The following is a 16,623-nucleotide window of genomic DNA, read 5'->3' as shown; positions in this document are numbered from 1 at the left end:
TAGCCTCTAGACTTCTCCATCTATGCAGCTCCGATGATAAAACATCTAGGTTAAAGATGAAAAGTTTCTCCACATTGAGGGACACTCAGAGAGGTTCACTGAGTTACAAGGAGAAGAGAAGATGGAGGGGGTAGTTAGAGGTACCTGGAATGAGATGCGGTGAGATCAAAAGAGGAGAGAGCAAGCTAGCCAGTAGGCACTTCCTTATGTGCGCTCCATAGTCTGGACCGCTCAGAGGTATTTATGGAGTTATACAGGGAAGAGGAGAGGGAAGAAGTAGACAGAGGTGGCCAGGAGGATAAGAGAGAGGAATGAGAAGGAGAGAGACAAATCCTGCCAGTAACCAGTTCCTTAGGTGTTCTCCACTGTCTGGAACACAGAGATTCACAGAGTTGGATAGAGAAGAGATGGGGGAGAAAAGAGACAGAGGCCACCTGGTGGAGAAAAAGGAGAGTCCAAAGGAGGAGAGAGTGGTCAAGCCAGTAATCTCGCTCTCAGGTAAACTTGGGTAGTGAAGTTTGGGTTTTTAAATGTACAAAATTGACAACAAAAACCTAAGAGCAAAGATTAAAAATCTAGAGTAGAGGTTGGATTTTCAAAGATACAATATTAAAGAAAAGCAGAAGGAAAAAGGAAGAAAGAAAAAAAAAAAGAATTATTAAAAAACAAACAAAAACAACAACAAACAAACAAGCAAACAAAAAACCACCAACAACCATCCAAGGACTATATATGGTGTTTGCCTTAAAAAAAGAAAAAAGTCTTTTTTTTTTTAAATGGTAATAGTAGGTTATAGAAATAAAAATTAGAGGAGAAATAGAAGACTTAACAATTAAAAAAAAAGTTAGAAAAGAAACAAACAAAAAACAAAACAAAAAACAAAACCAAAAAAAAAGGAATGATTTTAAAAATATTAAAAATATTTCTGGCCCTTCTCTGATGTTGTGGGCCGTGTGGGATCACTTCCAAGGTGGTTCCCTCTGTTTAACTTCTTCTGTTTGCTGGTTTTTTAGGCTCACTAGTTCAGTCGCGCTGTGGGGAGGGGGGATGCTGCAAACAAATAGCACTGTCGTGTGCACACAGTGTCTCAGCCCCGCTTGACCTGTCCCTTCTCGCGGTGCACAAACCACTCTGGCTCTACGATGCTCAGCCGGGAACCGTCTGGGGCCGGCCCTAGGCTGCGTGCACTTCCCTGGTCCAAGCCGCTCAGGTTTGGCGCTCAGGCAGCCCTCAGAGGCACAGATTCGGCTGGGACTGCGCTTTGTGCCCTTCCCAGGTCCGAGTATCTCAGGAGTTTGGCGAGCGTGATCGCCGAGGCTTGTCACCTTTTCTGCCGCTGCTGCTCAGCTTTCTGAGTGGACCGCTGGCGCCCCCTATGAGGCAGATGGTGACTGTCCAGCACCCCCAGAAGTCTTAGCAAAGAAGCCTGCTTGGAGTTAGGTAAGTAAAGTCTCTCTGGGTCTGCAATTGCCCCTTTCCAGTCCTTACGGCTCTGGCTGCCTGTCCCCAGCGGGGGATGGTCGGCAGCTGGCTCTTTCCGTTCCGTCCTTTGTTCTGTGCTCGGTCCTGGCGGTGTCTTATGTTCGAGCTTTTCATGCGGTAGCTATCCCACAGTCTGGTTTGCTAGCCCAAGTTAGATCGTTCTGGTTGCGCATGGGGCGTTCCTGCCCGATTCTTACAAAGCACTGCAGCCCGTGCCTCCCGCACGTCCCTGCCCTGCCCCCACTTCCCAATGGCAGATGCAGGCATCTGTGCTGCTTTTCTGCTGGGGGAGTTACTGTTGGGCTTGTAATCTCTTGGTTTTAATTATTTATTTATTTTTCCATCCTGTTATGTTGCCCTCTGTGTTTCCAAGGCTCGCCACAGACTCGGCAGGGAGAGTGTTTCCTGGTGTTTGGAAACCTCTCTTCTTAAAATTCCCTTCCGGGGACGGGCTTCCCTTCCCGGGACGGGCTTCCCTTCCCAGGACGGAGCTCCCTCCCCACCTCCTTTGTCTCCTTTTTTGTCTTTTATATTTTTTCCTACCTGTTTTTGAAGACAATGGTCTGCTTTTCTGGTTGCCTGATGTCCTCTGCCAGCCTACAGAAGTTGTTTTGTGGAGTTTGCTCGGCATTGAAATGTTCTTTTGAGGAATTTGTGAGGGAGAAAGTGGTCTTCCCGTCCTATTCCTCTGCCATCTTTCGAGTGAGTCCCTGTTCTTGACATTTTAACTGCCATATTTTTTTTTTCTTTCCATGATATCCACATTCCTTAGTATTCACATAACTAGGATTATGATTCAATAATTGAGTGGAAGAATGACCTTTAAGAGCAGCTCATTAGTTGTGTTTGATTAAGTTTTGTATACATTTAAAAAATTTATTCTCAAAAATAGCCCATTTTAGTTAGATTTTAGCTTCTTGAGTATTGAGCAAATTGTGCCCATCCTGAAGCATGGTTTTCAAAGAAGTTACTTAATTACACATTGAATTGAGCTGATGGAATTGTTTTCTAAGTGAAAAATGAGCTCCAAAATTGTAAATTGTGGCAAAATGTAAGCCTTGCATGTTAATAAGTCCTCATTGAGAATGACATAAAGCATTTTTATAGTTGTTAAGTCTCAGAGGGGGCATTATGATTAACACTGTTTCCTCACTGAACTTACTTCACATATTCCTGTGAAGTACTCCAGTGGGACAGAGTGCTGAAGAAATACAAATACACTTTTAAGTTGCCAGTGATTTAATTTAACACATGCTTGTGTGGTATTTGCATACACAGATTGTCTTATTTATAATTACGTCCCCCAGTTGCATATGTGCAGCTTTCTAAAACCCTCAGTATCCCTCTGCTTCCTTGAAAAGTTCAGTCACATCTAACAACACTACTCTGGCATTTAAATGTGACAGTTGTCGACATCACTTTAGTTCCTCAAATAGTTGTATAAAGTGATATTTCAGAGATCATCTGCCTTGAGTCCACAGCATTGCTGTCTGGGGCTCCCCCAGATCAGAGGTTCAAGGCTGACTGTGTACACTTCACACAAGAATGCCTGGTTACTTCTGATTAATTTTCATTTTAAAGCAGGAAAAGGTGGATTCTCCCATCTTGAATGTTTGTGATTCTTAGAAAATGCATTCAATCATTTATTGTTTTTACTATATTCAGTGAATCTGTATAGAACTAGAATTCACTCCAAGTTCAGTTCAGTTCAGTCACTCAGCCGTGTCCGATTTTTGCGAGCCCATGAATCGCAGCACGCCAGGCCTCCCTGTCCATCACCAACTCCTGGAGTTCACTCAGACTCATGTCCATCAAGTCAGTGATGCCATCCAGCCATCTTATCCTTTGTCGTCCCCTTTTCCTCCTGCTCCCAATCCCTCCCAGCATGGAAGTCTTTTCCAGTGAGTCAATTCTTGGCATGAAGTGGCCAAAGTATTGGAGTTTCAGCTTTAGCATCATTCCTTCCAAAGAAGTCCCAGGGCTGATCTCCTTCAGAATGGACTGGTTGGATCTCCATGGAGTCCAGGGGACTCTCAAGAGTCTTCTTCAACACCACAGTTCAAAAGCATCAATTCTTTGCCACTCAGCCTTCTTCACAGTCCAAATATCACATCCATACATGACCACAGGAAAAACCATAGCCTTGACTAGATGGACCTTAGTCGGCAAAATAATGTCTCTGCTTTTGAATATGCTGTCTAAGTTGGTCATAACTTTTCTTCCAAGGAGTAATCGTCTTTTAGTTTCATGGCTGCAATCACCATCTGCAGTGATTTTGAAGCCCAAAGAAATAAAGTCTGACACTGTTTCCACTGTTTCCCCATCTATTTCCCATGAAGTGATGGGACTGGATGACATGATCTTCATTTTCTGAATGTTGAGCTTTAAGTCAACTTTTTCACTTTCCACTTTCATTTTCATCAAGAGGCTCTTTAGTTCCTCTTCACTGTCAGCCATAAGGGTGGTATCATCTACATATCTGAGGTTATTGATATTTCTCCTGGCAATCTTCATTCCAGCTTGTGTTTCTTCCAGTCCAGCATTTCTCATGATGTACTCTGCATATAAGTTAAATAAGCAGGGTGACAGTATACAGCGTTCACGGACTCCTTTTCCTATTTGAAACCAGTCTGTTGTTCCATGTCCAGTTCTAACTGTTGCTTCCTGACCTGCATACAGGTTTTTCAAGAGGCAGGTCAGGTGGTCTGGTATTCCCATCTCTTTCAGAATTTTCCACCATTTATTGTGATCCACACTATCAAAGGCTTTGGCATAGTCAATAAAGCAGAAATAGATATTTTTCTGGAACTCTCTTGCTTTTTTCATGATCTAGCAGATGTTGGCAATTTGATCTCTGGTTCCTCTGCCTTTTCTAAAACCAGCTTGAACATTTGGTAGTTCATGGTTCATGTACTGTTGAAACCTGGCTTGGAGAATTTTGAGCATTACTTTACTAGCATGTGAGATGAGTGCAAATGTGTGGTGGTTTGAGCATTCTTTGGCATTGCCGTTCTTTGGGATTGGAATGAAAACTGACCTTTTCCAGTCCTGTGGCCACTGCTGAGTTTTCCAAATTTGCTGGCATATTGCTGGTACTTTCACAGCATCATCTTTCAGGATTTGAAATAGCTCAACTGGAATTCCATCACCTCCCCTAGCTTTGTTCATAGCAATGCTTTCTAAGGCCCACTTGACTTCACATTCCAGGATGTCTGGCTCTAGATGAGTGATCACACCATCATGATTATCTTGGTTGTGAAGATCTTTTTTTGTACGGTTCTTCTGTGTATTCTTGCCACCTCTTCTTAATATCTTCTGCTTCTGTTAGGTCCATACCATTTCTGTCCTTTATCGAGCCTATCTTTGCAAGAAATATTCCCTTGGTATCTCTAATTTTCTTGAAGAGATCTCTAGTCTTTCCCATTCTGTTGTTTTCCTCTGTTTCTTTGCATTGATCCCTGAAGAAGGCTTTCTTATCTCTTGCTATTCTTTGGAACTCTGCATTCACATGCTTATATCTTTCCCTTTCTCCTTTGCTTTTCGCTTCTCTTCTTTTCACAGCTATTCGTAAGGCCTCTCCAGACAGCCATTTTGCCGTTTTTGCATTTCTTTTCCATGGGGATGGTCTTGATCCCTGTCTCCTGTACAGTGTCACGAACCTCATTCCATAGTTCATCAGGCTCTGTATCTATCAGATCTAGGCCCTTAAATCTATTTCTCACTTCCACTGTATAATCATAAGGGATTTGACTTTGGTCATACCTGAATGGTCTAGTGGTTTTCCCAACACTCTTCAATTTAAGCCTGAATTTGGTAATAAAGAGATTATGATCTGAGCCACAGTCAGCTCCTGGTGTTGTTTTTGTTGACTTATAGAGCTTCTCCACCTTTGGCTGCAAAGAATGTAATTAATTTGATTTCAGTGTTGACCATCTGGTGATGGCTCCACTCTAAGTAGTTTTTACTGGAGTTTTCTCAGCTTAGTGTCCCCAACCCTGCAGCAGGCCACCGCCACCCCAGCCTCTGCTAGAGACTCTTGGGCACTGGCAGCAGCAGTGCTTGCATGGGTCCTTCTGAAGGAGGTTACCATTATCTTCATTGCCTCCACCATAGTTTGGCCTCAGGTCAAGCAACAGGGAGGTAACACAGCCCTGCCCATCAACAGCAAATTGGATTAAGATTTACTGAACATGGCTTCACCCATCAGAGCAAGACCCAGTTTCCCCCTCAGTCAGTCTCTCCCATCAGGAGGTTTCCATAAGCCTCTTATCCTTCTCCATCAAAGGGCAGACAGACTGAAAACCAGAATCACAGAAAAGTAACCAAACTGATCACACAGACCACAGCCTTGTCCAGCTCAATGAAGCTATTAGTCATGCCATGTAGGGCCACCCAAGATGGACAGTTCATGGTAGAGAGTTCTGACAAAACGTGGCCCACTGGAGAAGGGAATGGCAAAGCACTTCAATATTGTTGCCTTGAGAACCCCATGAGCAATATGAAAAGGCAAAAATATATGACACTGAAAGATGAACTCCTAGGTTAGTATGTGCCCAATATGCTACTGGAGATCAGTGGAGAAATAACTTCAGAAAGAATGAAGAGACAGAGCTAAAGGAAAAAAGAAAACCAAAAACACCCATTTGTGGATGTAACTGGTGATGGAAGTCCGATGCTGTAAAGAGCAATATTGCATAGGAACCTGGAATATTAGGTCCATGAGTCAAGGTAAAATTGGAATTGGTCAGACAGGAGATGGCAAGAGTGAACATCAACATTTTAGGAGTCGGTAAACTAAAATGGGCTGAAATGGATGAATTTAATTCAGATGACCATTGTATCTACTACTGTGGGTAAGAATCCCTTAGAAGAAATGGAGTAGTCCTCATAGGCTGACAAAGGGTCCAAAATGCAGTACTTGAATGCAATGTGAAAAACAACAGAATAATCACTATTTGTTTCCAAGGCAAGCCATTCAACAGGACAGTAATCCAAGTCTATACCCTGATCAGTAATGTTGAAGAAGCTGAATTTGAATGGTTCTATGAAGACCTACAAAACCTTCCAGAACTAACACCCCAAAACGATGCCCTCTTCATTATGGGGTACTGGAATGAAAAAGTGGGAAGTCAAGAGCTACCTGGAGTAACAGGCAAATTTGGCCTTGGAGTACAAAATGAAGCAGGTCTAAGGCTAATGGAGTTTTGCAAAGAGAATGCACTGGTAATAGCAAACACCCTTTTCCAACAACACAAGAGAAGAGTTTACACATAGACATCACCAGATAGTCAACACCAAAATCAGATTGATTATATTTTGTACAGACGAAAATGTAGAATTTCTATATAGGCTCCTTCGTCAATGGGATTTTCCAGGCAAGAATACTGGAGTGGGTTGCCATTTCCTTCTCTAGGGGATCTTCCCCACCCAGGGATTGAACCTGGGTCTCTCACATTGTAGGCAGACGCTTTACTGTCTGAGCCACCAGGGAAGTAGACTTAAATTGAAGAAAGTAGGGAAAACCATTAGACCCTCAGGTATGACCTAAGTCAAATCACTTACGATTATACAGTGGAAGTGACAATTAGATTCAAGGGATTAGATCTAATAGAAAGAGTGCCTCTGGACAGAGGTTCCTAACATTCTTAACATGATCAAGACCATCCCCAAGGGGAAAAGAAAAATGCTAAAAGGCAAAATGGTTCTCTGAGGAGGACTTAACAAATAGCTGAGAAAAGAAGAGAGGCTAAAGGCAAAGGAGAAAAGGAAAGATTTATCCATTTGAATGCAGAGCTCAAAGAATAGCAAGGAGAAATAAGAAAGCCTTCCTCAGTGATCAGTGCAAAGAAATAGAGGAAAACAATAGAATGGGAAACACTAGAGATCTCTTTAAAAATATTAGAGATACCAAGGGAATATTTCATGAAAAGATGGGCACAATAAAGGACAGAAATGGTATGGACCCGACAGAAGCAGAAGATATTAAGAGGAGGTGGCAAGAATACACAGAAAAACTACACAAAAAACATCTTCATGACCCAGATAACCATGATGGCATGATCACTCACCTTGAGCCAGACATCCTGAAGTGCAAAGTCAAGTGGGCCTTAGGAAGCATCACTACAAGCAAAGCTAGTGGAGGTAATGGAAGTCCAGTTGAGCTATTTCAAATCATAAAAGATGATGCTGTGAAAGTGTTGCACTCAATATGCCAGCAAATTTGGAAAACTCCACAGTGGCCACAGGACTGGAAAAGGTCAGTTTTCATTCCAGTCCCAAAGAAAAGCAATGCCAAAGAATGTTCAAACTATTGCACAATTGCACTCATCTCTCACACTAGCAAAGTAATGCTCAAAATTCTCCAAGCCAGGCTTCAACAGTACGTGAACCATGAACTTTCAGATGTTGAAGCTGGATAAACGCAGAGGAACCAGAGATCAATTTTTCTATATATGCTGGATCATCAAAAAAGCTAGAGAGTTCCAAAAAAAATATTTACTTCTGCTTTGTTGACCATGCCAAAGCGTTTGACTGTGTGGATCACAACCAACTGTGGAAAACTCTTCAAGAGATGGGAATACCAGACCACCTTACCTGCTTCCTGAGAAATTAGTATGCAGGTCAAGAAGCAACAGTTAGAACTGGACATGGAACAACAGACTGGTTTCAAATCGAGAAAGTAGTATGTCAAGGCTCTATATTCTCACCCTGCTTATTTAACTTATGTGTAGAGTACATCATGTGAAATGCCAGGCTGGATGAAGCACAAGCTGGAATCAAGATTGCTAGGAGAAATATCAGTAACCTCAGATATGCAGATGACACCACCCTTGTGACAGAAAGCAAAGAAGAACTAAAGAGCTTCTTGATGAAAATGAAAGAAGAGAATGAAAAAGTTGGCTTAAAACTCAAACATTCAGAAAACTCAGATCATGGTATCCAGTCCCATAACTTCATGGCAAATAGATTCGAAACAATGGAAATAGTGACAGGATTTATTTTTTGGGGCCCCCAAATCACTGCAGATGGTGACTGCAGCCATGAAATCAAGCAACACTTGCTCCTGGGAAGAAAAGCTATGACAAACCTAGACAGCGTATTAAAAAGCAGAAACATTACTTTGCCAACAGAGGTCTGTCTAGTCAAAGCTATGGTTTTTCCAGTAGTCATGTATAGATGTGAGAATTGGACTATAAAGAAAGCTGAGCACCGAAGAATTGATGCTTTTGAACTGTGGTGTTGGGGAAGACTCCTGAAAGTCCTTTGGACTGCAAGGAGATCCAACCAGTCAATCCTAAAGGACATCAACCGTGAATATTCACTGGAAGGACTGATGTTGAAGCTGAAACTCCAATACTTCGGCCACATGATGTGAAGAGCTGACTCACTGGAAAGACCCTGATGCTGGGAAAGATTGATGGTGGGAGGAGAAGGTGGTGACAGAGGATGAGATATTTGGATGGTATCACTGACATGATGGACATGAGTTTGAGTAAGCTCCGGGAGTTGATGATGGACAGGGAAGCCTGGCGTGCTGCAGTCCCTGTGGTCACAAAGAACTGGACATGACTGAGCAACTGAACTGAACTGTCTCAGCTTATTATCACTCCCTTTTAAATTATAAAGCCATGAACTCGGCCTTTGAGAAAACTTTGTTAAAATCACCAAATATAGCCAACCCCTTTCACACACTTACTGTATAGTTTTCCCTGCTTACCTGTAGTTCAAACCTTATGTTGACCCAAACTGAGGATTTTTAGTTTCTCTTTCTTACTATATGGATTAGAAAATACATTCATCGTCTTTTCTCTCTTGTCTTGTTTCAGTGTATTCCTGTTACTGCTTTTAATTTCACTGTGATTCTTTGTGAATTCTAAGAGCCAAGTGTATCAATAACACTTTCCATTTAATTAATATTTCCAAGTGGGACAAGAAGATAGGAAAGACTCATCTTCTTAGCATGTTCTGAAATAAGAAATCTTCATGCCAAGTACCATTCCTCTCCCATGAAAGAAAACTGAATTGAAAATTTGTCTACAGGTTAAGTGGTAGATATATTTCCTGCATTCTGTTAAAAAGCTATTTGAAGGGATGCCTATATACATTTTCCTAGTCCTTCTATTGTTTCAGAGACTCTCAGTGAATAGCAGAAAAGAAATCATGAGTAACTCAGGCCATCAGGTCAAAACCTGGGACCAACTGAGGCTTGAGCAAATGGCAGTCTCAAAGGATAAGTCCCGGGGTCTCTCAGGCCATGAAGTGGTGTTAATTTTTCATGCTGAGTGTGGAAGCTCACAATTAAATAAACAGGCCAAGCAGGAAAAACCACAGTTGTATTTAAACACTGAGGACAAATGGCACTTAGTTGTTCTATATGGCAGTGTTTATTGAACAGAGTGCCTGTTTACCGGTCCTAGGACTGCCCTTGCTTTAGCACTAAGTATCCCATGTCCCTGAGATTCCCCAGTTCTGGGCACACTGAAATGCTGGCTTCCCTGTAGTAAGGTCATGCTGCTGCTGCTGCTGAGTCTCTTCAGTCCTGTCCGACTCTGTGAGACCCTATAGACTGCAGCCCACCAGGCTCCCCCGTCCCTGGGATTCTCCAGGCAAGAACGCTAGAGTGGGTTACCATTTCCTTCTCCAATGTGTGAAACTGAAAAGCGAAAGTGAAGTCGCTCAGTTGTGTCTGACTCTTTGCAACTCCATGGACTGCAACCCACCAGGCTCCTCCATCCATGGGATTTTCCAGGCAAGAGTACTGGAGTGGGATGCCATTGCCTTCTCCGAATAAGGTCATGATATTTAATTAAAACTGACTGCTTATTTAGGTTTCCCTTGTGGCTCAGTGGTAAAGAATCCACGTAGCAATGCAGAAGACTCAGGTTCAATTCCTGAGTCAGGAAGATCCCTGGAGGAGGAAATGGCACCCATCTCCAGTATTCTTGCTTGGAGAATTCCAGGGACAGGGGACCCTGGCAGGCTATAGCCCATGGGGTCACAGAGGGTCAGACATGACTGAGCACACACACATATCCACTTGTTCTCATTTCACTGTATTTGAATAAATGCAATTATATTTTAAGATAAACAAGAATACTATGTGCCCATTATTTTAAAAATATTTGACTGAACAGTCATCACATTTATTTCAGAATATCTATTTTAAGTAGTGATTTAAGTAATTGTTAATGCAAAACTTTAGTTTGGAAGAAACATAATACAATTAAACTGATGTTGTAACTAAAATAGACTTTTGAAAGACACTATAAAAATGTACTTTATGTAGTACACTAAAAAATATTAATTAAACCTTTGTTCTAAACTCTTTGTTAGGCCCTGAAATAATAAGATAAATAAAATAGAGTCTTCTTCGCTAGGAACTTTCAGTGCCAAGTTTCCAAGTTTCTATGGAAACAATTTTTCAGCTTTAATAGAGGAGATAATTGTATGTCTTCATAGGTTCCATAAGTGGTTTACTTAACAAAAATTGAGTAGTCATTTTTTGTCATAGTGCATCCATATGATAAATTTTGCTCCTCTTTGTCTTAAAATAGGCTTATTTTTTGGTAGCAAGAGTTATTTTGATTTATTAAACTTTAATTTTCAAAAACATAATAACTATTTGTATTTTTCTATGATGGGGGTCACAAAACCACATTCTTGAATTATAGCCCTTGAATTTGAAGAATATACAAATATCTAACAAATAGCAGGCACATTTATATGATTGGTCATTTTCCTAGTCTTTTCACAGAATATTTGGTATTTGGATGGCATAATGTCTTGAAAATGATGTTAGAAATGTTGTTTAGATTTCTAGACTATCTCAGATCAACCAATTTTGCACATATGTAGATAAAAGTTTTATATTCACAATAAAGAGAGCATATTTCCTAGTGCTGGTGATAAAATAAAAATACAAATAAATACAAATTATTTTAAAGATATAACCACCTCAAAAGCAGTATGATCTTTTGGTAATATAAATGTAGATGTGAACATGCCACTTCTATAAATGTGCATACTATATTCATAGACACACACACACACAAAACACACACACACACACACACAAACACACACACACTGCTAACACCCTTCAGGGGATTCTCATTGCTTTAAAGATTAGGACCAAAATGAGAGTACTTGGCTAGCCTGCAGCCTGCATTAACTCTGGGCACAGCTGGTTTTGCTCAGCACTGTGTATTCCTAGCCTAGCAGTGTCTAGCTCTTAGTCAGCACCAGAGTTGGATCAAGCTTTTCTCTCTTACATGCTGACATTTGAGGAAAAGCAGATTAATTATCAAAGGATGGTAAGGAAGGTGATGGTAACTTTAAAGGAATTTCATGGGAATCTTAACATGTCAAATTAACATGTTCTTAACATGCTCTTACTATATACAAAATTTTTTTCAAAATTCTTTATGCAGGCACAAAGCCACCACCACACTAACATTTATAAGCCATAGTTGAGTTAATTTTTAAAAAATATGTCTGAAGAGATGGAAAGAAAGAAAACATTTTTAAGTGACTAATAATTAGAAGTGATAAGGGTTGATTTAGAAGAGGTATATTTGCACACCCTGAGAATCTGTGTACAGTAGTATTTGCTAATCTGAGAGTGGCTGAAAATTAAAGAAAGTTCCATAGAGGGGAGAAAAGTGGTACTAGTCAGATGGTTCCTGAGCCAGTCAACAAGTTACAACTGAGTTACTTCTCCCTGAGCTGGAAGGATCCGAGGGAGAGTTAGGTAGGAAGACCATAGACAGTCTGCCCTACGCTTGTTCAGAAGTAAGAGGTATCAGTGGGGCCTGGAGTTGTTTTAATAACCAAAACTGATTGTTATATGTTTTATGAGATGATTACATTAACAAAGATTGACGAAATTACTGAGTACTGTTTTTTTTTTTCCATAAAAGCACACCATCCTGTTACATGCAAGTCTTTAGTGAATTAACTAAAGAAGGTGAAAGTGTTAGTTGCTCAGTCCTGTCTAATTCTTTGCAGATGTAGCCAACCAAGCTCCTCTGTCCATGGGATTCTCCAGGCAAGAATACCAGAGGGGTTTTGCCAGTCCCTTCTCCAGGGGGTCTTCCTGATCCCGGTCTCCTGCACTGCAGGTAATTCTTCACCATCTGAGCCACTAGTGAATTAACTACAGCTACACCAAATGGTAGCACTTGAGAACTGATTAAATCATTTAGAATCTAGTGTGCCTGCTTGAGTTCCACAGGGTGTGATTATACCTAGTGCACGTGCAAGTGAGTGATATACAGTATATAGACAGACACTCACTTGAGAGCTTCATGCCCCAAAGATAAAAGGACGCTGATGACCATTAGAAAGTTATCTTCACAGACAGAAATTAATAGCTTTCCATAGAATCCCATTCCAGTGTTAAATTATACTGAAGCCAAAAATTATTTGAGGCTTATACAATCTCTCTCTTGGGAGTTTTTAAACTCTCATAATTTTATTGGTCTTTTGTGAGGCTGGAATACAACTGTTCTGTTTCTCTTTATGGTTTATTCTGCATATATTCGAAATAGCTTTTGCAACTTTTTGTTTTATATTTTATAGCACAAGGAAGCCATTGGAAGGCATAAATAGCTTCCATTCTCTTGAATAATTTCACCCCTTTATTTTACAACTGTTTAAGTCCCTACAGAGTCCTCTTATAATGTAAAAGAAATTAAAAGTTCATCAACTTATACTAGCCATGAGGTTATAATTATTGAAACTGATAGTAGGTATAAGAATGTTCATTTTACTGTCCTTATTTTTGTATAAAAGTTTAGGAGGAGAGTGAAAAGAATGGTTAAAAATTCAACATTCAAAAAACTAAGATCATGGCATCCATTCCCATTACTTCATGGCAAATAGATGGGAAAACGATGGAAATAGTGACAGACTTTATTTTCTTGGGTTCCAAAATCACTGCAGATGGTGGCTGCAGCCATGAAATTAAAAGACCCTTGCTCCTTGGAAGAAAAGGTATGATAAACCAAGATAGCATATTAAAAAACAGAGACCTTTTGCCAACAAAGGTCCAATCAGTCCTGAATATTCACTGGAAGGACTGATGCTGAAGCTGAAGCTTCAATACTTGGGCCACCTGATGAGAAGAACTGACTCATGTAAAGACCCTGATGCTGGGAAAGATTGCAGGCAGGAGGGAAAGGGGACAACAGAGGATGAGATGGTTGGATGGCATCACCAACTCAGTGGACATGAGTTTGAGCAAGCTCTGGGAGTTGATGATGGACAGGGAAGCCTGGTGTGCTGCAGTCCATGGAGACACAAAGAATCAGACACGATTGAGCAACAGAACTGAACTGTTGGTAAAAATATATTAAAAATGCCTTTAGCTAAGGATCAAGGTGAATATGTGAGTATATGCCCTTGCACACACACGTGTGTATGTGTGTGTTCATGTGACCTAGCTGGTCCTTGAATTTTGGGATTCAAGGTCAGTGACTGTTCCTTTGAGCCCCCATAGATCTGTGCTTTCAGATGGCTTTCATATTACTCAAAGTCCCCTAGTTTCATTATTTTTAAGGTCTTAGTGGTTATTTCACTCTAATAAGGGCCTGAGGATGGCAGCTTTCTCCAAGTCCATTGTTCTGAGTATTCACAAGTCCTGTGCCTGATCACATCAACTCTATGTTCTGTATTGTCACTGAGCAACACAAGATTTTGGCCTCTCCTGAAATGCCAGCTCACTGCTTAGTATGTGTATGGGGGAAACACAGGAATAGGCAAGAGACCAATTTTAATTCTTTGTTAGCAGCTACCGCTGAGAGACATTCACATGACTATGCTTCCCAGCTCTCTGTAAGTTCATGAGCCTGGACTCACAGCTGCAGACCACACCCCATGTGTATTTCTAATGAACCTGCTTCAAGGTTCAGTCCCTGGTGTCTCACTTTCCAACCCGCTTCCCTAGCCCTCTCCAACACAGACCTCCCTCCACTGAGAAGTTGGGGGTCTCAGGACCCCAACAAGTCCACTGCACCTTTATCAGTGTCTCAGCCTCCCTCCACTGATAACACTGGGTCCCAGGACCCCAACTCATCCACTTGACCTTCATCAATGTCTGAAACTGCTGTTCCACTTCTCTGTGATTTTGCTCACAGTCTCTCAGCCTGAATTTCCCTTTCATAACTCATCTGGCAAAATCTCAGTTTTTGTTCCCAGTTCAGTTCAGTGGCTCAGTTATGTCCAACTCTTTGCAACCCCATGGATTGCAGCCCTCCAGGCTTCCCAGTTACAAGCAAATATGCAGACATTTCTCCCATAGGACCTATGTCTTCTGCTTCCTCAGTGCTGGGTGCAGGGCTCAGTCACAGTGGAATTTCGTAAAGTGCTTATTTTCACTTGCTTCATCAGCTGGGTTGCCCTTCCTGGGAAAGTCTGCTTTCCTTGTAGCACATCTTTTCCATCTGGGTCTCTGATTCCAGTGTGCAGAGTATGGAACACACTCTACTAAGAGTCATAGGCTCTTAGTAGATGTTCATTAGAACTGATGTATTTTTCATCTGTGTCTGAGAAAACAGGAAAGACATACTGCCTCCTCTCCTAAAACGCAAACCAACAAAAACAAACAAAAATGAAACACTCTGTTCATAGTCTACATTTTCTTTCTGTATTTTAAACTATGTTGCTATCATAGATTATCCTTCTTAGGTTTGCATCTCCTTCTTTATACTATTTTTTTTCCCTTCAGGAAATACATGGTTTTAGATGGTGTGGAAAAAAGGGAAATGTGAAAATAGCCCAGGTGTGCTAGTATACTCTCTACAGAATTTTAAATAGTGATAAGAGATGCATTCTTCTTGGAGTAGTAATGGACTTCTACTCTTTTGACTTGCATGGGGACATTTATTGCATATATGTATTACACACACACACACACACACACACACACGTATATTTATGTAAGTTCCCTACATATGAGTCTTTAAGTTGTAAACTTTCAAATGGAGAAGAAAATGGCAACCTACTCCAGTATTCTTGCCTGGAGAATTTCATGAACAGAGGAGCCTCACAGGCTACAGTCCATGGGGTTGCAGAGAGTTGGACATGACTGAGCTACTAACATACATGAGCTTTCAAAGACGCAGGAGTGGAGGGTACTAATATTGTTGTTCAGTTGCTAAGTTGTGTCTGACTCTTTGTGACCCCATGGACTGCAGCATGCCAGACTTCAAGGCTTTTCAAGATAGTCTAAGATTAAAGACATTTTCCTTATTTTTTGTGTTTGTTTTTTTTTTTGTGTGTATTATTTGTGTGAAAAGGATTATAAACCTGTGACAGTACGGTACTATATAGGTGACTGTGTTACTTGACTACCGAGGCTAACTTTGTTTGACTTAATGAACAAATTAGACTTTTGAATGTGCTTTCAGAATGGAGCTTGTTTGTATGTAGAGGATGTACTCTGTGTGTGTGTGTGCTCATGCCTGCGTGTGTGTGTACTTGGCCCAAACTTTCATTCATATTTTGTGCATGTACTTGGCCTAAAATTTCATTCATATTTTTCTGTAAGATGTTATGGAAAAACCCAAATGATCCTTTTGGCCAACCCTACACACAGAGACACACACACACGTGCATACATATATTCATGCACGCATGCAAGCCTGCATTTGTCTAGCTCTCCTCCACCCCAGAAATCACTGCTTGAGAGCGCAAGGAAGGGTGATCAGACCTTTTCCACTTCTTCAGACTCTCTTCACAGGCTCCTCTGACAACTCTTCTTTCTCCTGTAAAAAGAAATTGAAAACAACCCCAAGCCTTCATCTACTGTCACCTCCTCTCCCTTCAGCTGTCCCTTTGAAGGTATTATCTACTCCAAAACCTGATCACCTCCTCCTTGCGGAGGGCTCCACATCTAGCTCTCTCACCTCAGTCTCTTCTGCAAGTCTTGGATTTGCTTCTGCCAGCTCTCACTGTTCGTTTATCTTCCCTAAATGAATGGACTGCTTTGTTAGGACATCAGCCTGAAGGCCCCAAACCTAGCTGTTCATCTTTTCTCCCTAGATGGCCTTTCTCTCTGCTATTGGTCTTATCTAGCCCGTGAGCAGCTCGCCCCTGCTCTTTTATCTTGACTCTTCATCCTAGATTCAGTGTGCTGCCAAA

The sequence above is a fragment of the Ovis canadensis genome, chromosome 2 (genome assembly GCF_042477335.2).
Source record: "Ovis canadensis isolate MfBH-ARS-UI-01 breed Bighorn chromosome 2, ARS-UI_OviCan_v2, whole genome shotgun sequence".
In the NCBI taxonomy this organism is placed as follows: domain Eukaryota; kingdom Metazoa; phylum Chordata; class Mammalia; order Artiodactyla; family Bovidae; genus Ovis; species Ovis canadensis.
The sequence above is the reverse complement of the archived record's forward strand: the minus strand, read 5'-3'. Positions refer to the sequence as shown.